Below are 27,966 nucleotides of genomic sequence, written 5' to 3'. Positions count from 1 at the left end.
AGAGTAGGCATTATTTGCCAGATTGTTCATTTGAGTTCTATCTTATGTTCAGGATTTGTTTTCTCTGAAGTCGCGCACGTTGCTCTGTACAGTCCAAAAATAGATTGATTATCACAGACCAGCAATAGGTTGACAACATCCAACCAACATAAAAACATCATTAATGACGAAGTAAGATATTTACACCAAATTCCTGAAAATATTCTGCAGGATAGGCAACCTTAAATAATTTGTGTGAAATGTTACTTAAGTCGCTGAGTGTGTGTGGAGCTTCTGCAGTCGTCTCATCAGTCACACCCTCCATTAAGACTACGCTATTAATCAGACAAGATATTCCTTTAACATAATAAACGGGTCTCTGTAGTCATCTTACACTTGCTTCACGCTTCAGCAACTCCCCCCCATCTGACAATTACAGTCTTAACCATATAACCATATTACTATTACAGCACGGAAACAGGCCATCTCGGCACTTCTAGTCCGTGCCGAACGTTTACTAATCCCACTAATCCCTAATCACTTAATCCCACTGACCCGCACTCAGCCCATAACCCATTCCTTTCCTGTCCATATACCTATCCAATTTTGCTTTAAATGATAATACCGAACCTGCTTCTACCACTTCTACTGGAAGCTCATTCCACACAGCTACCACTCTCTGAGTAAAGAAATTCCCCCTCATGTTACCCTTAAACCTTTGCGCTCTAAGTCTCAACTCAAGTTCTTTTGTTTGAATCTCCCCTACTCTGAATGGAAAAAAGCTGTTCCACGTCAACTATATCTATCCTCGTCATAATTTTAAATACCTCTATCGTCCCCTCTCAACCTCCAAAGAAGGGCTCCAAAGAATAAAGACCTAACTTGTTCAATCTTTTCCTGTAACTTAGGTGCTGAAACCCAGGTAACATTCTAGTAAATCTCTGCACTTTCTACATTTTGTTGATATCTTTCCTATAATTCGGTGACCAGCACTGTGCACAATACTCCAAATTCGGCATTACCAATGCCTCGTACAATTTTAACATTACATCCCAACTGCTATACTCAATGCTCTGATTTATAAAAGCCAACATACCAAAAGCTTTCTTCACCATCCTATCCGCATAAGATTCCACCTTCTGGGAACTATGCACCATTATTCCTAGATCAAACTGTTCTACTGAATTCTTCAATGCCCTATCATTTACCATTTATGTCCTACTTGGATTATTCCTACCAAAATGTAGCACCTCACACTTATCAGCATTAAACTCCATCTGCCATCGCTCAGCCTACTCTTCTAACTGACCTGAAACTTCCTGCAAAATTTGTAAACCGAGTACAATATCCACAACGCCACCTACCTTAGTATCATCTGCATACTTACTAATCCAATTTGCCACCCCGTCATCCAGATCATAAATCTTAGGTCCCACATTACAGGCTTTAGGAAGAGTTAAAACATCAGGCTCATGAACCAAAGTGGATGACTTTAATCACAACATCGCTGAACTGATTCCACGATCTATAGAGTCATTTTGAAACATGTCCTCAGTATTATTTATGTATTAACCCATTATCCCTTTGTCCATTTGTTTGTTTATTTATTTATTTATCTATCTATCTATCTATCTATCTATTTATTTATTTATTTATTTATTTATGATTGAATTTAATTGACTTATCATTCATTCATGTTTTATTTATTTCTCTGTGTATTTTTCTATCTACCCATTTATTTGTTCGCGTCTATTCCTCTTTGTGCTTCTCAGTCTTTGTGTATAGTTTTCACTGCATCTATTGCACTTCTTTATTCTACTGTGAAAACCTATAAGAAAATGAAACCCATAGTCGCATATGAAGATGTGGACATACTTTCATAACAAATTTACGTTTAACTTTGAAGATAACCATGAGTTACAGAAGCTAATGTGCGGGTGTGGGTGTGGGTGAAGTGGGTGGTGACGGTGGTGTCAGGACGGGAAGTGAGGCCGATGGCCGTCATTCAGGAACTAACAGAATCGATGGAGAGAGTGGTCAAGTTACGGGGAAACATCCTTAGAGCGTCACACTTCCAATGGTGGTAAGACTTGGCCAACCGGCGGTGAGAATGTTGATCTCCCTCCCACAGGGATAGTTGTAAATGAAAAGCAGAAGTGCAGGAGCACGAGGAATAGAAGGTTCCGGTGATGGCGGGGACGGGGGAAGGAGGTGGTGGGTGGTGAGTGCCGACGGACAATGCAGGCTCAGGACAAGGATAGCATAATGCGGAATAAGATTTCGGAGTCGATTTAACAGTAATTCTGATTGAGGCTCCCAGACCGCACGTTATCCACGACGATTCCCCATAACGTACTGCCAGCAGCCGAGGAACGAAAAGGCACGATAGATCTACCGCTCATTCCTCTTTTATTTAGAGTTGTGTTACACAATTTCTAATCACAGTACAGGAGATCGCTCCTGATTCTACACGCAGCGGTAGGCAGACACAGCACAGTGGGGACAATTCTACACAGAATTAACCCTCGCAAAGGATGGATTATTATTGCCAACTGCTCTGAAATACAAGCGAACATTACGACACTATTACATTGCAAGGTGCTGCTGCATAGACCCAATCATTGCTTCACTGCATTAAACAAGAGCAAACAATCCGCGTGTGCTGCCAGCCGGAACACTCTCACTGCCCACAGGCGGACGAAGAGATGGTGCTGCGCAGCGGCGAGCTCAGCGAGCTGTGGCTCACGCTGCAGGAATAGTTTGAGCCCTTGTTCCAGGCAGCGGTGAGTACCCGCAGGTAACTGCTCAGCCTGTAGGTCTGGTCGGTGTCCAGGGACACAGCGCCTGTCGTCACCCCGCTTTCCGTCACGACTCCATCGACGACCCAGCTTAGCGCTACCAAGCCCAGCTTAAAACCGCTCACCAGACAGGAGAGAGTGGTCGAACCCGAGTGGGTCTCCTCCGGAGAAGGAGGGAGCAGGAGAACCCTAACCCTAATGCGGCTCCCGGGAATCGCTACCTTTGGGAGAGAACAGACGGAGAAGAATCAACACAATATCAGTTCATGAACTGTTCAGAAATAAAAACAGCAGCGCCGAAATTAACACATGCATTGGGACACTGCATACGGTACATTTGACTTCTCGGGTAAAAACCTTTGAGTGAAGAGTTGCCCGGACTATTCGCAGCCTTGCGCGGCTACGACATTACATTATTTATTTCATTTTTTTTTTTTGAATCCACTCTCCTCTCGGCACTGCATTGTGTTAAAAGATAACTTGAACACGACTCAACCTTTTCGCTAAATCCCCACACCGTGCCCATATGATTGGTCTCTTTATTGAGACCAGTTCTTTGTTGTTCTCCAATAAATCCCCAAATCTTGAACTCTTCGGGCAATAACTGAGAATAGTACACTTTCAGTTAATGATGGAAAGAAGACTCTTTGGGATGTCCCGAGCTCGGGAAGGCACAGTGAATATCCAAGACTCGGGACCCAGTGGATGAAGAGGAAATTACGGAAAAAAGAGCAGGCCTGTGAACCGGTGAGAAGCGGGAAGAGGCGAAACCGCTCGCTCATACTCAAATTGCGTTCCGAACTCCTAGTGACCCGATCTATTGTCGCTTGACTCTGTAACCAGCCTGCTTTTTGCCCAGCACCTTCCCCTAGTGTGTTTTATTTTCAAGGTCTGATGTTCTTCTCCTGTGTTTGCTACAATCATATTGACACGGTTCTTAATCAGACTCTGAATTGCGTTAACTTGAAGCTGTGAACATCCTGCTCCGTGGTCCAGGATTTTCGGCAACCTGTTCCGTGTGAAGCAAAGCAGAGCTGCAGAACGGATGCTGCTAAATAAGAGAGAGATAAAAGAGAGCCATCCAAAGTGCTAATGAGAAAGAGATCACGAAAGAGATAAGGGAGAACTATTCAAAATGCGAATAAGAGAGAGATAACGAGAAAGAGGCACATAATTCAGTATTTTGGCGTCTGCAGTGATACTGCCACGGACATTTTGCTTTGAAGATGAACTGCTCGGTAACACTCGGGCTGAGATGAAAGGAAATAGTGGAGTTTAATGGACAGGTGATACCCTATCGGGGGGGGAGGGGTATTAAATAGCGGATTTGCCAAGACACAGGGAGACACACCACGAGACTCTGAAGAGAGCATTGTGCCCCAACAAGTTGGTGGAAGTTTGGAGGACCGATTCGCGGGAATCGTCCAGAGGATCACAAGGTGTAAAGTTACGACCGGTGGGGACCTGCTATGTGTCCACCCTTGGCTGGGTGACGGGTTCACCACGTATTAAGGGCCGCATCTGGAACGGAGGGGTCACCGTCGGTGACCACAACGGGACAAGAAGACAACGGAAGGTTTGCCTGAAAGTTCAGCTGCATCTCTCACTCACTCTCTCACTCTCCAACGGTACCACAATAACTATCTCGAACTACACTAAACTGAACTGAACTCTGCTTCACTGGAAGACTGATCATTTACCCCTAGACTTAGATAGACCTGGGCCGATTTCTATTCCCATATTTCTGTGTATATCTGTATACTATTATTGCTAACCTGTTACATTTATATCCTTGCATTAGGGTATAGTATTACTTACTTTACTAGTAAACTTTATTAGTTTCTGGTAATTACAGACTCCAACGAGTGTTTCATTTCTGCTGTTTTGACAACCCAGTTACGGGGTGCATAGCAACCCAGAAAAAATATGGAATATTCGCGACATGTTCTCAGAGGTGATGAATAAAGAAGGAAGGATTGATGTCATGCTTGTGGTAGCGATCATTTCCCCAAATTATCTGTGAACATTATTCAAGACAGTATGGGAGAGAACGATAGGATAGACAGACAAGATTTTTCCCCAGGCTAGAAATCTTAGCCAAGAGTTGTAAAGTTTACTGGAGAAGTTGGGTGAATGTTTACTTTTATACAGAGTGCAGGTGGTATGAGGTGGAGGAGGCAGATTCGATAGGGATGTCTAAGAAACTGTTAGAGAATGGAGGGATATGGAGTATATGTAGACAACAGGAATTGGTTTAATATGACATAATAGAAGCGCCGCTGTAATAAGACTATTGAATGGTTCTCTGGTACGATAAGATGGACGATTGACCTCACAATCTGCATCCTTAAGAACCTTTTCTACCTGCACTGCATTTCCTGTGTGGTTGTTATGGACAGTATGCAAGGCAAACTTTTCATTGCATCTTGTGATTTAGCAAAAATAAACCAATACTAATGCTAAAATGGTCAGCGGCTGTTGTGTTAAGAAGGGATGACAGCGAGTATTGAATTCTGCTACACCAACTGAGGTAGATCAAAAGCGTCCAATAAAAAAAAATTGTTCACAAGTCAACCAATCATTAATTTGATTGTTGAGACAGACTCGATGGGCTGAACGGCATCTTGTGCCGACCAGAAACGAATAGAACCTCCCACAGGCCTTCCATGACTGGAATGAGAGTGGCTGTAGTAGGAATTGTTTGTAACAGAATGGGGGAGCCACTTACTCTTAATATCCAGGATGGTGCCTGGACCGAAGATATATCCAGAGTCCCAGGCTGCACAGTAATAGACAGCGGAATCCCAGTCCCTCGGTATATACTATTGCCTGTGGTATGTTCTAACACCCACTCTGGTCTCTCCCCTGGACGCTGTCGCTACCATCTCATGTAGTAACTTCCAACATTACCGTTCTGTATCCGACACTCTAAGCGGACGGTTTAACCCGCGGAAACAGGTCCGGACATTGGGGTCTGATTGAGCACTGGGGCCGCGTGGATATCTGCAATAAAGCACAATAAAACCACTGGGTGACTTGGAGTAAAATAAAATTCAACAACAGTAATCGCAATTTTAACCGAATCTGAGCGTGAACCAATCCGACTTCCACCTGGTAAATGGATCAGCAGAACCCACAAGAGATGCAGCGCTGGGGACATTCCTCCGGACAGATGCGGGCAACGAGCGTCCAAAAATTCCGACCGATCCATGCGCTGTTCTGCAAGCTTCGGGAACCGCTCTGGTTCCAGAGTCTACAAACTGTGGTCTCCGTGTCTGTTTATTAATTGGAATGTAGATCAGTGGGTGGCTCCAGGGAAAGAAGGTGGGCGGAGATTAACTTGCTGACCTTCGGAACCTTTGAATGGCCATCTTGCTGATTTTTAAAACCTTCACCTCTCATTTCAAGATTGATTTATCTTCAGTTGTATCACATTAGCAAGCCTGTAGAACTCTGGAGAATACTCAGGCGAAAGTGAATTTAGCCATTTGTTTCGGCTGCTTCCCTCTGCAACAGTGGGTGTGGGTGTGGATGGTGGTGGCCCCTTGTCACTCGGCTCCTTCTTACTGTTCAGAATGCCTCATGAGAACAAAACTTTTCAAGGTTACATGAAATTTCTACAAAGTGTCTATACAGAATTACCTCGACAATGTATCGTTTCGTATCTGAGAATATATAATTCTTGCAGAAAACAAGTCGCTGCTTTGCTTTTGCGGTTGTTGCGAGAACGCGTAGCTCCGAACTAACAAGTGTTTTTTTTTCTCTCTCTCCCTAAAGACTTTAAAGCGAGACAGGGCAGAATTTCATTTAACGTCAGGCATTGGAGTCAAAGGGGTTGCAGTGGAACAATCAACACAGCCAGAGTGCTCCACTCGGCAGTGAATCTATCATTAGATGGGAATTAAGGAGGTTCAGAAATAATTGCAACAGTGATGCAAATGGCTGCCGATGCTGAATTATGGAGCAACTCAGAAAGAGCCGGAAGGACTGAACGGGTCGGACAGCATCTATGCGGGGAAATAACCAGTCGCCGTTTGTGTTCGAGAACGTTCATCTGAAACCCCATTCATGTAATTTTCCAACAGTGCATTATTGAGGCATGGAACAAGACTCCGAAAATCGTCAGACAAGTTTAGTAGGAGCAAACATCGGTCTGACTACTTTAGTTCCCGCAATGGCCTCTGTCAACATGAAAGGAACTGACCACCCGCCCGTGATGTTCCATGATTTTACTTCGCCATCAACATCGGGGATGGGGGACGGACAAATAACCAATGCGCAAAATAAGACAAACTGTTCAAATCACAGCAAACAAATAATTACATAAATAATTAAATAGATGGATAAATAAATATTATTTTGTCTTACGTGAACATATACTTCACACTTCATGTAAACCTGTCGATCTTCAGGCCATGCCATTCAGACACATGTGCTAATATCTATTTTCTCACTGCATGTGTTAAAGCGTTACTGTACCTAATCTGTATCGCTTTATTTACTGTGATTTTCACCTTGGCCTCAGAGGAAAGGTGGTTCATTTGTGTAAATGCGTAGGGTTAATTGGCAATAAACTTCAACATGAACTTGCACACATGACCTCACCCTTTCGCCATTGAAGTAGACACCAATTTAAAACATTTTTCCAGACATGACCACACGTTTTCCACATTTTTTTCGGTATTTTGTGTCCCTGACTGCTTTGCAAACCTGGGAACATCAACTAAATTATTCTGCAGTGTCGTGATAACCCTGATAATCAAGAAACATAACAATATTACACTCTGTTTGATTTCTAAGTGTTTGGATAAACTCTGTGAACATCTGGATTTCTTTTTTCAGCAAACTCTTGCGAATCACTTCACAGGCGGCCTGCTGATAATCAACATGCCAATCTGCCAATACGTAAGCTATGATACCATTACCATTGGATCACAAAGAGATTTGCCGACCTTGGTTTCCAACCCTGTTTCCTGGCGGATCTTCAGGCACTTCCTTAACATGAGGACAGCGAGGATATAATTAATCAAATTTACAGGGAAGTATCACCCCGAAGTTGCAGGAGGCGAGTAGCTGCGTGACTGTCAAGAGAAATGGAAATGGGCAGTTAGCGCAGAACTCTTCTTTTCTCATTCCCCTTAAAGGGGAATGTATACCTCTTTGGATATTTTTGAGGAGGATGACCACCCGAGAGAATGCCACGGCGACCGGTTTACAGGCACTGAGCATTTTATAGAAGATTCTGTAGACTTGAACGGGACACCCAGATGTTATGTTGCCTCCCAGGTACCAGAATCAGGGATGTCTCAGCGAGAGAGAGAGTCGGACAATCAGACATAGAAATCAAGCACATTCTTAAAATATGGCTCTCGTTTCATAAGACTGACTCCGTTCATACCCATCATTTTTGTATCGAATATCAAGATTGTGCATCTTTGATAGGTGCTCAGACAACGTCCGTACATGAGCCGTACTGCCGTGTCCCTCACGCGTTCAGGTTTGAGGACTGTGTCCTGTGTATTGTGTGTGGTTTTGAGCAAATATGTATGCATATATGTGTTAGAGAGAGAGAGAGAGGAGTGAGAGAGGGAATCAGAGGGAGAGAGCGAGAGAGAGAGAGAAGAGGGGGAGAGAGAGACAGAGAGAGAGAGAAAGAGTCAAGAGAGAGTGAAAGAGGGGGAGAGAGAGAGGGAGAGAGAGACAGAGAGAGAGAGAGAGCAGATTTCTTGGTATATATTGTTAACAATTTCATAGGAAGGGAAAGGAAATGAGGCCCTAAAAGGTGAATTTAGAGAACTACGTTGAAAGCCGAGATGCAGGACCACCCGATTAGTAATTTATAGATTGGTGCCTGTGCCACTCGCGAGTGTGGAGAAAAACTGGACTATTTGGTCCAGTTGATGCAGCGGACAGGGCTTCAGGTTTTTGGATAAATGGAATCTCTTCTGGATGAGGTAATGCCTGCGCAAAGTGATGAGTTGCACCTGAAACAAAGGGTGACTAATAATTTCGCGGATAGTTTTGTTAGGGCTGTTGTGTGTGTTTAAACTAACTGGGTAGGGTGTTGCGATCCGGTGTGAAGGGACTCAGGATAGTAAGGATGGTAAGAAATAGAGATAGCGTGTAGACAGATTGTCAGGAAGTGCACGCAGGTGATAGGACATAGTTGCAGCCAACAGTCTAAGAATCAAATCATCAAGGATGCAGAATCAGAAAGGATAGCAAATGCAGTTCTCAAGGTGTTGTATCTAAATGCACGTAATATAAGAAATCACGTGGATGATCTTGTTGAAATATTACAGATTGCAAGTATGATGTTGTGGCCATCAGTGAAGGATGCAGGATGGTTGTAGTTGGGAGATGAATGTCCAAGGTGACATGTTATAATGGAGGGATCGGAAAGTAGAGAGAGCTGTGGTCCTGCAGGCAAAGAATGGCATCAAATCAGATGTGATACAGGTTCGGAAGATGTTGACTCACTGTAGGTTGAATTAACAAACTGCAAAGGGTAAAAGGACATTGATGGCACTTATATGCAGGAGTCCCAACAGAGGCTGGGAGATGGACGACACGTTACAACAGGAAAGAGAAAAGTCAAAATTATAGTAATAACGGGAGATTTTAACATGCAGATCGATTAGGTAAATCCGGTTGGTAATGGATCTCAAGAGAGTGAGTTTGTGGAATGTCTAAGAGATAGTTTCTTATAGTAGTTTTTCGTTGATGCGACGATGGGATCAACTACAATGGATTGAGAGTTATGCAATGAACCGGAGGCGATTAGGCAGCTTAAGGTAAAAGAATCCTGAGGAAACGATCATCACAATATAATTGTGTTCAACTTGAAATCTGATAGAGAGAAAGTAAACTCTGAGGTAGCTGTATCTCAGTTAAGTAAGGGAAACTACAGTGGTATGGGAGAGGAGTTGGTCAAAGTAAAGAGGAAGAAGCTTTTGGCAAGCATGTTTGTAGAGCAGCAATAATGTGTGTTCCTGGGGAAAATGAGGAAGGTGGAGGTATTCCAAAATTGAAGAAACACTCAAATGATAAAATAGTGCAAGCATGGCTGACAAGGAAAGTTAAGGCAAAAATGCTACCGGGTCAGGGGTGAGACAGAGAGAGAGAGAGAGAGAGAGAGAGAGAGAGAGAGAGAGAGAGAGAGAGAGAGAGAAAGAGAGAGAGAGAGAGAGAGAGAGAGAGAGAGCGCGAGGAGAGAGAGAGAGAGAGAGAGAGAGAGAGAGAGAGCGAGGGAGAGAGAGAGAGAGAGAGAGATCAGCAAGATTTCTTGGTACATAATGGTACCAATGTCATGGGACGGAAACGAAATATGGTGCTGAAAAGAGAATTTAGAGACATGGGTAGAAAGCTGAGAAGCAGGACCTCCCAAGAAGTAGGTCTTGGACTGCTGCCTGTGCCACGCGAAGTGAAGCTGAAAACAATACTATTTGCTAGAAAATACTTGGCTAAGAAGCTGATGCAGCGGGCAGGTCTTCAGGTACATGGATAATATCTCTTCTGGGGGGGTATGACCTGATCAAAAGTGATAGGTTGCACCTGAACCAGAGGAAGCCAAATATTCTCGCGAACAGTTTTGTTAAGGCGGTCGGTTAGGGTTTAAGCTAACTTGGCAGATTGGTGGGAATCGGAGTGAAGGGACTCAGAATAGGACAGATAGTTAAAATGTGAAGATAGCGTGCAGTGAGATTGTCAGGAAAGGCACGCAGGTGTTGGGACTCAATTCAGAGCCAGCAGGCTGAATGTCTAATCATTAGGGATGCAGAATCAGAAAAGATCGCAAATGTGGTACTCAAGGTATTGTATCTAAATGGGCGTAGGATAATAAATACTGTGGATGATCTTGTTTAAAATATTACAGATTGTCGTTATGATGTTGTGTCCATCAGTGAATCTTGGCTGAAGGATGATTGTAGTGATAAGCTCAATGTCCAAGGTTATACGTTATACCGGAGGGATAGGAAGACAGGTAGAGGCTCTAATGGTGAGGAATGGCATCAAATCAGATGTGATATAGGATCAGAAGATGTTGAATCATTGTGTGTTGAATTAAGAAACTGCAAGGGTTAAAAAGACATTGATGGCGTTAATAGACAGGCATCCCAACAGAAGCTGGAAAATGGATCACACTTTACAACAGGAAATAGAAATGGGAAGGTTATAGCAGTTACGCGAGATTTTAACATGCAGGTCGATTGGGAAAATTAAGTTGATAATGGATCTCAAGAGAGTGACTTTGTTGAATGCCTCACAGATAGCTATTTAGAGCAGTATTTCGTTGAGCCTAGTAGGGAATCAGCTATACTAGATTGGGTATTATGTAGACGATTAGGAAGCTTAAGGTAAAATAACCCTGAGGAAATATTCATCACAATAAAGTTGTCCTTCAACTTGAAATTCATGGGGGAGAATGTCAATTCTGATATAGCAGTATTTCAGTGCAGTGAGGGAAACTACAGTAGTATTCGAAAGGTGTTGCCCAAAGTAAATTGAAAGGAGTTGCTGACAAGCAATTCAGAAGAGCAGAAATAATATGTGTTTCTGGGGGGAATGAGGAAGGTGCAGTTGACGATTGTATTCCAAAAATGAAGAAGTACTCAAATGATAAATTATTGCAACCATGACATATTGCAAACAAGGAGAGTCAAAGCAAAACAAAGGGCATACAACAATGAAAAAAAATCAGTGGGAAGATAGAGGATTGGGAACATGTAAAAACCTACAGAGAGCAACCAAAGAAAATTAGAAGGCAAAAGATGAAATATGAAACCAAGCAAGCAATTAACAGCAAAGTGGATAGTATAAGTTTTTTTCAGGCATCTTTAAAAAAAAAGAGAAATGAGAATGGATATAGTTCTGCTAAAAACGAGGGCAGACAAGGAGATAGCTGAAGAATTAAATTAGTATTTTGCGTCAGTCTTCCTGTGGAAGACAATAACAGTGTGTGTGATGTTGTAGTGTTTGAAGGAAGAGAGAAGGTGCTAAATGTACATAGGTCACCCGGACCAGAGGAATTGCACGCTGGTGTTCTGAATGAGGTAGCATTGGAGACTGTGGTGGCATGAGATATGATCTTTCAAAAATAATTGGTCTCTGGCATTGGTACCAAAGTGACTGTAAAATTTCCAAATGTTACTCCACTATTTTTGAAAGAAGGAAAGCAGCAGAAAGGAAATTATAGACCAGCTAGCCTACCATCAGTGTTTAGGAAGACGTTAGAGTCAATTTTTAAGGATAAGGTGATGGACCACTTGTTGATACAGGACGAACATGGTACAAAATCAGCATCGTTTCTTTCAGGGAAAATGCTGCCTGACGAAACTGTTGACACTCTTTGAGATTACAAAGGGGATAAAGGGGATACAGTGGATGTTGTATATTTGGACCTCCAGAAGGACTTTGACAATGTTGCCACACTTGAGCCTTCTTAAGAGCCCAAGGTATTACAGAAAATTTAATAACATCGTTAGAGCAATGGCTAATAGGTCGGAAGCAGCGAGTGGGAATAAATGTCTGCATTTCTGTTTGTCTGCGAGTGGCGTTCGGCAGGGGTCGGTGTTGGGACAACTTCTTGTTACACTGTATGTAAATGATATAGGGTGATGGAATAGATGGCTTTGTTGCCAAGTGTGCAGATGATACGAAGTTTGATGGAGGGACAGGAAGTTGCTGTGGTACGGACTTAGCATGGTTAGCAGAATGGTAAGAAAGTAGCAAAATGAAATATAATGTTGGAAAATACATGGTCATGTAATTTGGTAGTAGAAATAAATCAGTGGCCTAAGTGGCGAGAAGATTAAAGAATCTGAGATGCCGAGGGACATGGGAGCCCTTGTGCAGAACATCTTGAAGGTTAACTTTGTTTGAGTCGTTGGTGATGAAAAATGCCACGTTAGCATTCATTTCGAGGTCTAAAATACAAGAGCACAGAGATGAGATTGCTAAGGCTTTATAAGGCACTGGTGAGAGCTCACATTGAGTATTGTGACCAACTCTGGGACCGGCATCTTATAAGGGTTGTGCTGGCATTGGAGAGGCTTCAGAGGAGGATCACAATCATGATTCCAGGAATGAAAGGGTTGTCATACAAGGAAGGTTTAATGGCTCTGAGTTTATACTCTCTGGAATTCAGAAGGATGAGCGGGGTCGGGGGTGGGGGGAGGAGAGAGGTGATCTCATTGAAACCTTTCGAATGTTGAAAGGCCTAGACAGAGAGGAACGGATGTATCCCGTGGTGGGAGAATCTGGGGGCCTCAGGATACGAAGGTGCCCTTTCAAATCAGAGATGCGGAGAAATTTCTTCAGCCAAAGAGTTTTGAATTTGTGGTATTCGTTGCCACATGCAGCTGTGGAGCCCGGGTCGTTGGGTGCATTAAGGCAGAGATTGACGGGTTTTTGATTGCACAAGGTTACGGGGAGAAGTCCGGGAACTGTGGTTGAGAAGGAGCTATAAAGAAGGATCAGCCGTTTTTAAATGCCGGAGCAGACTCTTAATCCTGCTCCTATGTCTTATGGTCTCCTTATGGTCTTATTAATAGATTGCAGCATCCTTCTATGACTGAGATCTTTCTCCCTTCTCCCTCCCCCTCTCTCTCTCTCTCTCTCTCTCTCTCTCTCTCTCCTCTCTCTCTCTCTCTCTCTCTCTCTCTCTCTCTCTCTCTCTCTCTTCTCTCTCTCTCTCTCTCTCTCTCTCTCTCTCTCTCTCTCTCCTCTCTCTCTCTCTCTCTCTCTCTCCTCTCTCTCTCTCTCTCTCTCTCTCCTCTCTCTCTCTCTCTCTCTCTCTCTCTCTCTCTCTCTCTCTCTCTCCTCTCTCTCTCTCTCTCTCTCTCTCTCTCTCACTCACACTCTTTCCTGACCCAAAAACCACTTTCTTCATTATGCCGCCTGCATAGTGTGATAGAGTGTCACGGCGGCCTGTAGGTCCAGTGTATTTCCCGATAAATTCATTTGCCTTCTCATACATGTGTATTATTTCACCGACTCTATTTATTTACTTTCTGGTGTTTCCATTCTCAGTGTGAAATTGATCCAATTTATCCATTCCACTTTAAACTTTTTTCTTACATACTTATATTGGCAGTATTGGTTCTTTGTGTCTCCTACTACGCTATTCCAGCGGGATATAGCAAGGGTGAAATATTAGCAGGCTACTTTTGCACTGATATTGGGTGAGACTACAACCAGAGATATGACATAAGGGTAAAAGGTGGAATGTTTTAAAGGGATCATCGGGTGAAACTTGTTTATTCAAAGCATGGTGAGGCGGGTATAAAGATTTACCAGCCGGATGTGATGGATAAGGGTCGATTTCAAAACCTTAAGAGAAATTTGGATGGTGGGGGGGTTGTATTAATGCCGATGTTCCGGGTGCAGAATGACGGGAATAACCATATTAATAATTCGGAACAGACTAGATGGACCGAAAGGTCCTGAATTGGTTTTGTGGTGCTCTATTACTTTCTGACATTCCACGTTTTTTCTTAATCAGCTCCTCAGCCTCTGGAATACAAACAGCAAATTTAACGACATGAGGCACTGATATTATACCTGAGTCTGATGCTGATCCGTACTCTGATGAAGGATGTGACTAACAGTGAGGCCCACATGTGGGACATCAGATCTCCCTTCTCTTGTCCATCACCACTCAGCCTCCATTCTGCCACGATCTTTTCGATACTGTGTACTAGATGAGAGGGGAATTTCATACAAGTAAAAGTTCGACTCAATGGGACACGGTATCAACATTTTTCTAATAACGCGACTGTGAAACATTGGGCTTCTTTGGCTTCTTTGCATTTGTGAAATGTTATTGTTTAATATACTTTAGGTACGGTTGAGTAAGGCCTGTTCTATAGATTGTTTCTCATTAGATAATTGGAGATGGTGATTAAAATTTAGAATACTGTTGTTCATAACATGGGATATGGTAATCCTTCAGAAAGCAGGGTACTGGTCAGTCCAGTTAACGTTTTCCCTCATTCAGTCAGGGGCTTTCAATTTTCTTTCCCAAGGCCCCATAATTTTTTTATCCGTTGCCCAGAGTCGAGGATGGGATGTGCACATGAAAAGGGTCAAACTGTCTGTGTTGTGAGAAGCAATGATGCAGCTGCGGAACGAGTCATCTCCCCTTGGGGACCGGGATGGGGTTTGCAGTCTTTATTTAGCGACAGTTACACAAATTGCTGCTGGTTCTGTCTTGTTTGTGAAGTGGTGCAGGTGGCTCGGTCGCAAGGTCCCGGGAAGGTGGGGGCGCGTTTTGAGATACGACTGAACGTTATTTAAATTATCTCAATCGGAGAAACTGCAGTTCTAGGAAGAGATACGTTCTAAAACTAGATCTGAAAAACAATTGGTCTATTGGAATTAGTTGTGACAAGCGATGAATAGAGAGACAGATGGACAGGGAAAGAGAGGTAGAATGAGTTATGGGAAACAGAACAAACAGAGGGTGATACAGTGAGAGCGCGGAGGGAGAGAGATGGGGTGAAAGAAGAATCAGTGGCAAGTGAGGCAGAATGAGTAAGGTAAGAATATGATAGGAGAGAGTGGGTGTGAGAGATGGGGAGAAACAGAGAGAGAGACGGAAAGAGGGGAGAGAGATAGAGGCAGCAGAGTAAGGCAGAGAGAGGGGAGGGAGGGGAGAAGAACGCGAGGGTGTGTGTGTGTGTGTGAGTGAGAGAGAGAGAGAGAGAGAAGAAAGAGGAGGGGCGGGGACGGAAGAGTTGATGACTCTCTCAGCTACGTCATGATAAATGTGTAACATTGAAAACAGCGAACAGAAAAGTTATTGAGGAACATAAGGGCTTGAGAATAACCCAGAGGGTGGTCATGGGATAAGTATCTCTATCCTTCTCTGAACTAACACGCAGCATACTCTGAGGATCCCGATAAATATTGCAATACAAGACACACAAGGAATATATAAGATGACGCATGGATCTCGCGCGCCTACCTCGCCGTTATTCAAGATCTGAAATGGTCATAACATCAGCACTGCCCAGCCGATATCCGCAGCGCTGAATCACGTCATGCACAAACATCCTTCAATTCCATCCTGGACTGTGGTCGGCGATGAAAAATGCACCTGGCACTTGGGAGAGAAAATCGACAGGCCCTGACTGAATTGTGTCACCTCATCGCTGTTCATCCTATTCCCCCATCGCCCATCTAGCTGAAAGAGATTTTGCTTCCTCTTTGTAGTCCAATCAGTGTCTTGCCTTTCGGTGTATTCACCTTTCAGTTCCCCGAACTTGTTTGCTTTCCCTCTCCCGCCTAACATTACCAGTCAGCTCTTTTCTCCATAGAGCATGATCAGCCTGGGGCTATCCGATCCGAAGACACATCTGTCCTGTACTGAACAACAGTCATCCAACTAAAATTTCCTGTCCTCACACTCCTTTGAAAAAGCCAACATATCTCCCTGAAAGCTTGTTGTACTTGCATGCGAGTAACCTGCGAAAGATATATTTGATGCATAGTTTTATTCGTTGCTACTAACTTAAACATATTTCGTCATAACATGTCAGTACCCACAATAAGTAATACTTATGAGGAGCCATGGGAATGGTGCTTGTTGAGCCTCACTGACAACCAACTATGACACTAATTCCCTCTCCCTGACAACCGCGACATTTAGACTTACAGAGTTATACAGCACAGAAATGGGCCTTTCTGCCCAACTTGACCATGCCGGCTATGTTCCCTAACTGCGCTCATCCCATTTGTTTGCGTTTGACACGTGTCAATATGAAACTTTAATATCAATATTACTGCCCGGATTTTTTTTTAAACTGCAAAATTTGGCTTTCTTCTCCTACTATCTCAGGCAGGTTGATAAACATGCCTAACATTTGTCGTAGGATCTAAGTCTCCGTGATGAACCTCGATCAATGTTTTTGTAATTATTTTTTATTGAAGTTCATCATCAAACAAACATTTCCATAAATGTATTTCAAATATTAAACGTATATATCATACAGTCATATGTGCCTCAAATCTACACATTATATTTACTGTGGTATACACAAATAGAAAAGAGAGGAAAGAAAGAACAAGAGAAAGGAGAAAACTACGTACAAGTAGGGAGTGATTTTTTTTTTTACAAATTATTGACTTGTGTGGATAAAATTAGGCCTATACGTTGTTACATGTTAAATCACTTTTCCAAGCATGAATGAAATTGTTCCAACTTATGATTAACAGATTCTGTTATCGACTCCATTTTGTAAATGTCTATTGTAATCTACAGCCATGCATTTAAGGTTGGGCTCTCCTGTGAAAACCATTTCCAAATCAGGAAAAAATTAATGTTTCTGAAACCGAGACATGATGAAAGCGGATCAACGTCTATAAAAATACTGGTATGGAAACGGAAAAAAGATAGCAGAAAATACAATTCATGGAATTTGGAACCCAAAAACGAAAATGATAAAAAAAAATAAGCTTAGTGAAACTCAGGAAGCTTTTGAAGTATTTTACAAAACTCTATATTCCAAAGTTCTAGGGGGAAGCATAACCTAAATTGACACCTTCTTGAATTCTCTAGAGTTACACACTTTAATCGAAGAACAAAATAGAACGATGACTGCTGACATAATTGAAGTTAAATTAAAAGCTGCAATTGGTAGGCTTAAATTAAGCAAATCACCAGGATCAGATGGGTATACGGCAGAGGGGTACAAAGAATTTTAAAAATGAATTAATTCCTGTCTTATTCCCCACACTGAAGTGGGCTCTAAAAAAAAACACAAATGCCACACAGTTGGAAGGAAGCGATAATCTCAGCTATACCGAAAGAAGGCATGGATAAAATGGAATGTGGATCATTTAGACATATATCCGTTCTTAATGTGGATTATAGATTATTTACCTCCATCATGGTCAAACGATTAGAGGAGTTTCTACCCATACTGATATGTAACGATCAGACAGGTTTCATACGACAACACCAAACACAAGACAATATACGAAGGACACTTCACATTATGAATCATATACAAAAAATAAAATCGAAGCAATAGTAATACGCGTGGACGCTGAAAAGACATTTGATGCGGTTTATTGGAATTTTCTTTACAGAGTTTTACATAGATTTGGTTTCCAATACACAATTATTAAAACTATACTGATACTATATGACAACCCTACTGCTCGGATTAAAATCAACGGATATTTATCAAATAGTATTACCCTAGAAAGGGGTACGAGACAGGGTTGTGCATGGTCACCGCTACTCTTCGCTACATATCTGGAACCATTAGCTCAATACATCAGACAAAATGAAGATATCATGGGAATTACTACTAAAAGGACAGAGCATAAATTGGCTTGTTATGTGGATGACATTTTGATCTATCTAGGGCAATCAACATACTCTTTACCTAAGTTGATGCAATCCTTTGAACAATATAGTCAATTATCAGGATACAAGATCAACATAGATAAAACCAAAATGACTTTCATATTACCATAGCCCAGCAAGAGAAGTTGAAAGCAGATAATCCTGGGCATGGCAAACACAGTCTTACAAATATTTGGACACCATTATGCCAAAAGATTTGGCAAAATTATCAGAATGTAATTATCAGCCTTTATATAAAAAAATAAGGAAGATATGGCAAGATGAAACCTGATTCCTTTTTACAGTCTCAGTTCAAGATTGCGTCTATTAAAATGAATATAATGCCCAGGCTGTTATATCTCTGCCAGACCCTACCAATAGAGATTAATCAAAAACAATTCAATGAATGGAACAAGATGTTATCAAGGTATATTTGCCAGGGTAAAAGGCCAAGAGTTCGTCTCAAAACTTGCAATTAGCGAAGGAAATGGGGGGTAGGGATGAGGCCTACCTTCTTTTATAGATTATTATTTTCCAGCACAGTTGAGAGCTGTGATATTTTCGTGCAACCCATCATATGATGCTCAATGGAAAAACATTGAGGAGCGGGTACTTCCCATCCCCATACAAGCAACTTTATCTGATAACAAGCTGCAAAGATACGTAAATACTATTGATAACTTACGGTTGCAATTGTCTCTTAAAATATGGAAAAATATTATAAAATAATATAAACTGCAGGAGATCTTGTAGTTCTTAAATGGGGTGCATATGACACGGATTTTACACCAAATAAGTTGGAAGCTAGATTTAAGGACCGGACAGCTAAAGGAATAACAGTTCTTTGCAACATAATGAAAGAAGGAACAATGTTCAGGGTTGAAATGCTTAACGAGAAACAGGTTAGAAAAACAAGATTTTTATCGATATTTATAGACGTGACAACATGTTAATAAGACGATTAAAATGTAAGCAAGGCAAATACATGCTTGATAGAGCTGTTTAGAAAATCATATACTTCATACATTAAAACAAAACGGGAGAAGGAAGAATGGAAAATAATATGGAAGTATCAATGGAAGTGTACCAGTTCAGAGAAATGGAGGGGGTTTGCATGGAAACACTTGATAAGATACTATATTACACCCTCTCAGAAATCCCATTGTGATAGCAACCTCCCTGTTTGCTGGATAATTTGTGGAAATCAAAATGCAAATCATTATCTTATTTTTTAGGACTGCCCTGTTATCAAAGACTATTGGAGGGGGATACAAAATGCCCTACAAGACATCTTTAAATGCGAAATACCTTCAGAGAGTAAGACTATATATTTTGGGTATATACATGAGGAATCATTGAAAAGATATAAATATTTAATGCATATACTGTTGGTGGCTGGTAAAAAGACTCTTACTAGGAATTGGTTATCGCAGGAGAAGCCAACTTCCAATGCGTGGATGGAAATTACAATGGACATGTACAAAATGGAGAAGATAGAGAAGATAACAGCATTTGTTCATCATAAGCTGGACCAATTTGATACATACTGGGAAAATGGTTTAAATACATGATGCCTCATAGGCCTGATTTTATTCTCACAAATCAATGAATACGTTGTAAAAAGAAGTTCACTCCCTCCTTGTACATAGTTTTTTCCGTTTGCTTATTTTTCTCTCCACTCTTTTTCTGTAAGTGTATACCTCAGATAAATACTATGTGGCGATTTGTGACATATATGATTATAATATATATTATATGCACAATGTCTGAAATGCATCTTATGGAAACGTTTGTTTGATGATGAACTTCAATAAAAAAAACAGGAAAAACATTTCCTCGTAAGCGTCTTTTTACCAGCCACCAGCAGTATATTCATAAAATATTTATATCTTTTCATCCATTCTTGAGGGATATACCCAAAATATATGGTCTTACTCTCTAAGGGTATTTCGCATTTAAAGATGTCTTGTAGGGCATTGTGAATCCCCGTCCAAGATTCTTTGATAACAGGGCAGTCCCAAAAAGTACGATAATGATTTGTATTTTGATTTCCACAATTTCTCCTGCAAACAGGGAGGTTACTATCATAATGGGATTTCTGAGAAGGTGTAATAAAATATCTTATCAAGTTTTTCCATCCAAACTCCCTCCATTTCTGTGAACTGGTACACTTCCATTGATACCTCTATTATTTTTCATTCTTCCTCAGGTATAATTATCCCTCCTTCCTTCTCCCATTTTGTTTTAATGTATGAAGTCAAATGTGTTTTAAGATTTGACAAACTTTTATACACGCTTGAAATGATTCCACTACCGTTATCACAATTATATGCTTTTTCTAAATAGCTCTATGAAGCATGTAGTCCCCTTGGTTACATTTTTAACCGTCCTACTGTCTGATCTGTAAATACTGATAAAAGTCTTGTTTTTCTAATAAGGGTTTCTCTTCAAGCATTTCAAAACTGAACAGTGTTCTTTATTTCATTATGTTGCAAAGAACTGTTATTCCTTTAGCTGTGCAGTTCTTAATTCTAGCATCCAGTTTATTCGGTGTAATATCCGTGCCATATGCACACAATTTAAGAATTGCAATATCTCCCTGTAGTTTATATCCTTTTATAATAGTTTTCCTTATTTTAAGAGTCAATTTCACCCAAGCATTATCAATAGTATTTATATACCTTTGAAGGTTGTTATCAGCCAAAATTGCCTATATGCAGATGGGAAGTATACCCTCCTCAATGCTTTTCTGCTGAGCGTCATAGAATGAGTTGCACCAACATATCACAGCTCACACCTGTGCTGCAAAATAATAGTTTCGATGATAAGGTAGGCCCCATCCCCCCTTTTCTTGGCTAATTGCAAAGTTTTCAGGCGAACACTTCTCCTTTTACCTTGCCAAATATATATTGATGCCATTTTGATCCATTCACTGAATTAATTTTGCTTAATCTCTGTTGGTAGGGTCTGAAAGAGATATAACAATCAGGGCAGTATATTCATTTTAATAGATTCAGTCCTTCGACTGAGACTAAACAAAAGGAATTAGGTTCTTGTATATCTTCCTTGATTTTTATATATAGGGTGATAATTGCATTCTGATAATTTGGCATAACGATGCCCAAGTAGTTGAAAGACTATGTTTGTCATGCCAGGGATATCTACTTTCAATTTCTCTTGGTGGGCTATATTTATATGATAGTAATTGGGTTTTTATCTATTTTGAACTTGTATCTTGAAAATTGACCATATTGTTTGAAGGATTGCATCAACTTAGGTAAAGAGTATGTTGGTTGCCCTAGATAGATCAAAATGTCATGCGTGTAACAGACCAGTTTATGCTCTGTTCCTTTAGTAGTCATTCCCCTGATATCTTCATTTTGTCTGATGTATTGAGCTAATGGTTCCAGATATAATGCGAGAGTAGCAGTGATCATGTACAACACTGCCTCGTGCCCCTGTTTAGGATAAATCTGTTTGATGATCATCCATTGATTTTTATCCCAGCTGTAGGGTTGTAAAAGAGTGCCTGTATAGTTTTAATAATTGTGTCAATAAAACCAAAATCTTTGTAAAACTCGGTAAAGAAATAATTGCCCAAAATATCCATGGTATATCTGTGTCTGACAGACATGTTCCTGCGTTTGTCCATTGATAGCTTGTAGGGCCATCTTATTAAAATGGAAGGATAATCAGCTCTAACTTCTTCACAATGCTTCTCTCAACTGATGCTATGTCTCAGCTTGGAGAAAATTAGAAGTCTACCCTTTGAACTTGTATTTGATTTTGTGATGAGGCTCATTTGTTCGTTGTTGCCATTACAGTTAACTGATAGATTTCCTCCACGATCTAAGTGTTTTTTTTTCTTGATATGGCTTTCTTTCTGGTTGGCGGCTTGATGTTTATTTTTAGAAGCTGTGTGTATGGCGCATGGCTCCATAGTTGTACTCCCAATGCGTTTCTTTTCTTTTCTCACTTTTTTTTGCTTATCAGGGTTTTTTTATTCACAAAAACTGTTCAATATTTAAGATAATTTCTTTTTGAAGCATTGTCAGTGTTGTTACTTCGATGCACCTGTGTTAGCTTTGAATAATAACAATAAAAAAGTTGAAAAGAAAGAAAGAATATTCCAATTAACCGAATCAAATGCCTTTTCAGCGTCCACGCTTATCACTCTTGTTTCGAATTTATTCTTTTTTTTTGCATATGATCCACAATGTGAAGTGTGCTTCGTATATTGCCTTGTGCTTGGCCTTGTTGTATAAAACCTGTCTGATTATTATGTATCAGTGTTGCTAGAAACTCATCTAATCGTTTGGCCATGATGGAGGTAAGTAATCTATAATCTACATTAAAAACGGTTATTGGTCCGAATGACCCATATTCCATTTTATCCTTGCCTTCTTTTGGTATAGCAGTGATTATCGCTTTCTTCCAGCTGGTGGCATTTGTGCCTTTTTTTAGATCCCAGTTCAGTGTGAGGAGTAAGACAGGAATTAACTCATTTTTTAAATTCTTGGGAAACCCTGCCATATACCCATCTGATCCTGGCGATTTGCTTAATTTAAGACTACTAATTGCAGCTTTTAGTTCAACTTCAGTTATGTCAGCAGTAATTTTTCTATTTTGTCCTTCGCTTAAAGTGGGCAACTCTAGAGAATTCAGAAAGATGTCATTTTGGATTATGCTTCCCCCTGCAACGTTACAATATACAGTTTTGTAGAACACTTCAAAAGCTTCTTGAATTTCAGTGAGCTATTTTTTTTATCATTTTTGTTATTGGAGCCTTAATTCAATGAAATGTATTTTCTACTAACTTTTTTTCTGTTTCCAAGCAAGTATTTGCATAGACTTAGGTCAATTTTAATCATGTCTCTGCTTCAGAAACATTAATTTTTTCCTGATTTCTTTCGTTACCAAACCATTAATTTCATTCCTTTTTCTTTAATTTCCTCTAATTTATCCTGTGCCAAATTCAATTTGTGTTTTTCTAGTTCCTTCAGCCTATTTTGGAAATCCTCCAATGTTTCATTCCTTACTATTTTTTTTATGAATATATCGCTATAATTTTTCCCCTTAAAACAGCCTTCAGAATATTCCATAGAATGAGAGGTGAAACTTCTCCATTATCCTTGATTTCTATGTAAAGTCGAATTTCTTTTTTCAATTTGTTCCTTAAAGTAGGTATCGTTGAGTTGACTTGAATTTAGTTTCCAAATAGTATTCTTTGGTTGTCGGTCAAAATCAATAGAAAAATATATAGGGGCATGGTCACTTACATCTATTGTCCCAATTCCACAAGTGTTTATTTTGTCTTTGTCTTTTCCAAATGACATGAAATAGTCTTGACATTCTTGGATATACAGAGTGGGGACAGAATAATGAGTGTAATCCCTTCTGTTGGGGAAATGGTCCCTCCATATATCAATTAGTCCAACATCCTCAAAAAAGGTTTATTAACTTTCTTATGTAAGGATTTTGCTTCATAGGTTTTTCTTTTGGAAGAGTCTAACTTTGGTTGTAATTGTAAACTTCAGTTTCCCCCATCTATCAGGAGTCCTTCTGTTTCCATTATCATAATATTAGTAATTTTCTGAAAGAAACTAATATCATTTCCTGGGAGTGCGTACATATTCATTAAAGTAACTAATTTTCCGTCTATATTCCCCCTAACCAGAATATATCTACCCTCCTTATCTCCCATTTTGAATACTTTTACCAAAAATTAGCTTGTTTGAGATATGAATAGCAAATCCTCTCCATGTCCTGATTTATATGAGGAGAAAACCAAATTAGTGAAGTCCATTCTCTTTCGTTTTCCATGCTCATTATCACTTAAGTGAGTTTCCTGTAAATATACCAATGAGCTTGTTACATTTTTTAAAAAATTGGCTAGAAATTCACTGCATTTGATATGATTTAGCAACCCATTGACATTAAAAGAAATAAATGTTATTTTGTCCTTAGCCATGTGTATTTATCTGTCAATATATCGTTGGAATTAGCACACTAAATCTTAATTCATCTACTCCCTGAACAATTAAGAACCAAGAAATGCGAATGATTAAAAAAAGGCAAAGAAACTGTGATTCCAAGGCTGAGGTCTCTTGTAGATGATTCTGGGTTGAGCTGGAGGAAACGTCTAGCTGTTGGGGATAGCCCCTCCCACCTGGCAGTTGAGGGCACCCATTGCAATACCCATAAAAGTAAGTGAACAAATCTATGTCCATTACACAGAAAAGATTTCCCTGTATATTCCTCCCATATATATATTCTCATTTAGTTGGGGAAAAAGGAGTGAATGAAAGAATAAAAAAGAAAATTGAGTAATATAAATTCCACATTTTCGTAAGTATTTCTTGAGATAGGTATAGTAACGTCTGTTTTTGCTTCCATTTAGCTTATCAATATTTTTGAATTTAGCCAAACCTTATGTCTGCTCTGTAGGGGGTGAGGGCGGTCTTCGGAATACTCACAGTCTCTTCCTGATATAATTCTGTCGCTTGCTTCCCGTCCTCTGCTTCCTCGATTCTTTCACTATTTTCGAAGCAGAGAGGGCTAACTGCTCAGCCAGGTTTTCTCTCTGTTTGATCACGCTGACGGGCAGCCCTCTGGCCTTCATTTCTGTAGTTGCCTTTTCCACCGTCTGATACAGTTGGATCCCATCTTCATAAAAACTCCTAGTTTAGCAGGGTACCGAGTTTAGAATCTAATCTTTTCTTGCCTTAATATTCGCTTTACTGCAGAATATTCTTTAAGTTTCTGCGGACCGCCGGGAGGTAATCTTCATCGAAATATATTAATTTCCCGTCCAGAAATAACCTCTTCTTTCCCAAGGCCCTTCATAGAATCTCCGCCTTGGTATTTTATCGAAGGAATCTGATTATTATTGTGCGTGGCTTATCTTCGCTGTCTCCAGTAGGCCGCACGGCGATAGCACGATGCACCCTCTCAAATTCAAGCTACGTCGTGGAAAGAATACCCTGCGTGTCCCACAGCAACGTTCCTACAAACTTCATCATAAACAAACCCCTCTGCTCCTTCGGGAACATTGCATATGATGATATTTTTCGGCTGTGATCTTCCGCGTGATCAATCAATTTACTTCTTTATTTAATATTTGTATAGCTTTTTGATTTACTTTGGCGAGTTCTGACTTTATATTATTTACTTACTGTTTTATACCTTTTTGTATTTTCCGTCTCTCTTCCAGAACTCTTATATTTGCCGCTTCTCCTGAAAAAGGTCCACCAGCTTCCCTACCACGCAGTCGGGTAGGAGAGCATCTCGCTGCACCCCTCTCGTCCACAGGCTCCGCAGTGATGCTTTTTTATCTCCACTTTTTTTCCTCGTTCTTATCAATTCAGATATTTTCGAAAAATCTGATATTTGATGGATTAATGGGGCAAAATATGCGTTTCTCCTTTGGAGATATTGGGTTAAGCTGCCATTCTGGACGATGACGTCACCGGAACCTGACCTCGCTCATTAACATTTTTAGCCCACAGAACCGCTGCACACTAGATGTTCTTCTTTAATTATTTAATTGTTTGTTTTTCGCATCGTTCTCTGTAAACTCTAGTAACAGCCGTGCATCCAAATTCCAGAAGAGCAGCAGTAACTAAAAGATCCGAACCGCTCCATCTTTCACCAACATTCATTCCGATCACATTCACTTGGAGGACTTGTCACCTCCATTAAGCTGTGTGGTGCAGATATCAACTGAATCTCTTGAACATATATGCGTAAGGTGTAAGAATTTACTTCCTATATCACTCAATCCTTAACGAAAGTAGAGCATTGCGACAAGTGTTAGCAGCGATCCCACAAAAACGTTAGCAAAATAGATCATCGGGTTAGGCACATGATACATTGCTTAGTATATTACAGGAATGACTACATCAATGAACTAATTGGTGTAAAGTTCTTGTTCTGCTGCTGAAATTCTGATAGGCGCTATCGAAATGCAAATATAACTCTATTTTGAGTTGCGGACGCTACATTGTCAGGTTAGGGCCGACTCTGGTCCTCAATGGTAGTCTACCGCCACCAGATATTCACCGGCAGAACTTCAAGCACAAGGCAATCTCAATTGCAATCCGCCTCTCTCCGAACCACCCCCCCCCCGCCACCATGACTATATTTTATTACCCTTTTGCTGACAAATGTGAAACAATTTGTTATTTTGAAATATACCCTGCAAACTCCGAGTTACATCCATATTTTTGCGAGCATATTTGGGCATGTTGATGGAAAATTCCATCCTCGAAAAGGAAAACTGCACGCTGCCCTTTATAAAGAGTTTCAGCACCAAGGGCCTTACAGAAAGACAGTTCCAGGCCTGTGTACCAATTCAAACACTTACACTCGATATCCTACTAATTGTCTCAAATTTGATCCCACTAAGCAAGGAGACCCAGTAATGTGACCGTCACGATGTGCACTGACAAACGTCTGATCCCAGGTGCGCACGAACCACAGACTCTCATATCGAGACAGTTTTAGATAAGAATTCTAACAAGAATATCAGTGGCTTGAGTGAGCAACAGCCAGTCGAATCTTTCCCGAAACAACAGGGCACCGCAATAAGTGCCAATGGGGAGTCTAGTTTAAATGATCATATTGCGCAGAAAACCCGTGTCAATCAAAATAAACTTGACAAGATTAAAGAGAAAGCAAACTGGCTTAATGACTCGCGATAAGACAATGATTAACACAGTCACGTTCACATCCCCGTATGGTTCATGGCAGTACATCGTTCCCAAAGACCGGCACGTGACGTCCTAAGGAGCCCCAGGTTACTCGAGACAGGATTGTGAATTCGATACAGGCATGCTGCTCTCGAGAAATTGCCGGGAAATTCGAAACAGAGCTGATGCTCTCGAGACATGGCTGGTAAAATCGATAAAATGGCATATAGCTCGTGAATATGGAATATTCATCGGAAAACTGTAGGTCAGTGGGAGGCACAGGAAAACTCGCAACAGAGCCTCGACACGAACACTGAGGATATAAGGGACTCTCGCCTCCAGCTAACCGTTGTCCAGGCGGTTGTTGAAACTCTGTTGGGTCAATTTCTGGCTCTGGGTACGACTGTCACTGTGTGCGACTGAACTCAGGTGCCGAGGAACAACAGACTGTCTCATGTAGAGACAGAAACAAGAGTTTATTCACAGTAATTCCAACAGAACATTGATGGCTTGTTCGAGTACCACCGCGAAATGAACAATTCTCGAAAAACCAGGACCCCACCATGGCTGCTAATAAGGAATACGACTTTAATAATATCAGTACGCAGAAAACCAGTCCCAATTAAAATAAAGTTTACAAGATGAAACAGAAAACACAAAGGTTAACGACACTAGCTAAGAAAAGTATTAGCAAATGCAGGTGCACAGACACGCACAAATATGCACAAACACGCAGGGCCATGAAAGACCTACTTTTCCTGTTATTACAGATTGATATCATTTTATGGATAAATTAATTTCTCAGTCGTGTTTCTGTCAAGTTTTCTATCGTCAGCAACTTTAGATACATTATACTTGATACATAACCCTTGAGAATGTGCCTGATATTTAAATGGAATATAAAGAGCAGAGGATAAATCAGAGATCTTTACAACACCAGAATTATAAACACAATAAATTCTGTAGATGCTGAAAATTCAAAGCAACACTACCAAGATGCCAGAGGAACTCAGCAGACCAGGCAACATCTAAGGAAATGAATAAACAGTCGAAGTGTCGGGCCGGTCCCTTCTCTAGGACCAAACCAATAATGAAGGTTCACAGTGATTTTTAATCTTTGCACCCTACCTTTAACTGTTCTCTT

At 40.7% G+C, this 27,966-nt stretch overlaps 1 pseudogene; it reads right to left on the bottom strand.

Annotated features, from left to right (window-relative positions):
* Positions 1-2,659: 2,659 nt before the first annotated feature.
* Positions 2,660-5,988, bottom strand: LOC132400081 (immunoglobulin lambda-1 light chain-like; annotated as a pseudogene).
* Positions 5,989-27,966: the final 21,978 nt, after the last annotated feature.

This window comes from Hypanus sabinus, chromosome 9, assembly GCF_030144855.1.
Source record: "Hypanus sabinus isolate sHypSab1 chromosome 9, sHypSab1.hap1, whole genome shotgun sequence".
Taxonomy (NCBI): domain Eukaryota; kingdom Metazoa; phylum Chordata; class Chondrichthyes; order Myliobatiformes; family Dasyatidae; genus Hypanus; species Hypanus sabinus.
This window is presented reverse-complemented; position numbering and strand designations above follow the sequence as displayed.